This window comes from Myotis yumanensis, unplaced genomic scaffold (genome assembly GCF_028538775.1).
Source record: "Myotis yumanensis isolate MYYU_CA2020_CCGP unplaced genomic scaffold, mMyoYum1.0.hap1 SCAF_5, whole genome shotgun sequence".
NCBI lineage: Eukaryota > Metazoa > Chordata > Mammalia > Chiroptera > Vespertilionidae > Myotis > Myotis yumanensis.
In genome coordinates this window covers 30701299-30703123 of record NW_027223756.1, presented here as the reverse complement: position 1 = coordinate 30703123, position 1825 = coordinate 30701299, and positions in this window count along the sequence as shown.

The following is a 1825-nucleotide window of genomic DNA, read 5'->3' as shown; positions in this document are numbered from 1 at the left end:
ATATACTTTGTTTTTTTACAGAGAGGAAGATATAGAGTTAGAAACATCGATGAGAAACATTGAACAGCTGCTTCCTGCACACCTCCTACTGGGGATGTGCCCGCAACCAAGGTACAGGCCCTTGACCGAAATTGAACCTGGGACCTTTCAGTTGCAAGCCAACGCTCTATCCACTCAGCCAAACCAGTTAGGGTGTCAATTTCTCTTTAATCCAATCTGCTCTCAACTCTCCCTGTGCAAGGCTTTACAACAGCTATTCCCTCAATATAAATTTATCAATCTGCCACTCAAAGTACTCCGTAAATCAAACCCTACTTTGCTTCCTTGGTCTGGTATTTGTACTTCATTATTCCTTAGATGATCCCTGTTCTAATTACGTCTCCCTATTGCCCCCACCATAGATACTACACCTTTAACCAGGATTGCTAAACTCATTCATCACTTTCTCTACCAACCCAAAATCTTTGTCCCTTTAATGGTTCTCCTTGTCCATACTTTTCCAACTTTTAAGGCTTCACTGCTTATTTACATGCCTATTTGTGCACTGCTTTGGGGGTATACTGCAGTTATTTTCCTGGGCTCATTAAACTCCTTTCCATCACTTCATAAAGACTGTATTGTTTTAGCTTGTTAGCATCTCCAAACTTTAAAAAGTATTTAAACCAAAAAGATCTGGCCTGGCCAGCATGGCTCAGTGGTTGAGCGGCAACCTATGAACCAGAAGATCATGGTTTGATTCCCAGTCAGGGCACATGCCTAGGCTGTAGGCTTGATCCCCATTGTGGGGCGTACAGGAGGCAGCCGATCAATGATTCTCTCATTGATGTTTCTCCTTCCCTTCCTCTTTGAAATGAGTAAAAATCATCTTTTTGTTGTTAATCCTCCATTGATTTTTTGAAAGAGTGGAAGGGAGGGGGACAGAGAGAAACATGGAAGTGAGAGAAACACATCAATTGGTTGCCTCCAGCACAAGCTTTGACTGGGGCAAGGGATCAAGCCTGCAACCAAGGTACATGCCCTTGACTGGAATGAACCTGGGAGCTTTCAGCCCTTGGGCTGATGCTCTATCCACTGAGCCAAACTGGCTAGGGCCTAATCAGCTTTCTTAAACCCATCTTTCTCAAGAAGGCTCAAAGTACGAGGCAATACCCTATTAATCTCCATCTCTTTATAATAAAAGGCTCATAACTAGTTTCCATGGAGTTAATTCTTATGTAGTAAGAGAAGTTAGAATAAACTCAAGTGATAAATAAATTTGATAACTCAAACTCAGTTTAGCCTTCAAATAGCAAATGTTATGAATCCTAAAACACGTAAGAGCTCCACACATAGAAATTGATAAGGAAACAGTAATATACTATCCTAGAAATACCATCTGCATAGTATTATGTATAAATAAATGAAATAAAGGTCAGCACTACCGATATATCTATGCTCAAACCTAGGGCAATGACATGAACAAAACTTTTAAAACCTTTAAGTTTTTCCAAATATTCAAGAAAAGCTGAATAAGAGTCCTTACTGCACAACGCAACACTTTAAAACAGCAGTCGCCAACCAATGGTCCGCGAGGTCCAAAAGGTTGGCAACCGCTGATTTAAGAAACCTCTGAAGCAGTGGTCACCAACTGGTGGTCTCCAGACCACTGGTGGTCCGTGAGGCGCGACTGGCAACCGCTGCTTTAAAACATTAATTACAAGTTAAATCTTGGTTATTTACCTTCTCCGAGTTGTAACAGAATAATTCATTTTATAAGACCACTTTCCCTCTCTAACAAATGACAAAACAGTTATCATACAGAAGAAATCACAGGTTTCATACACAC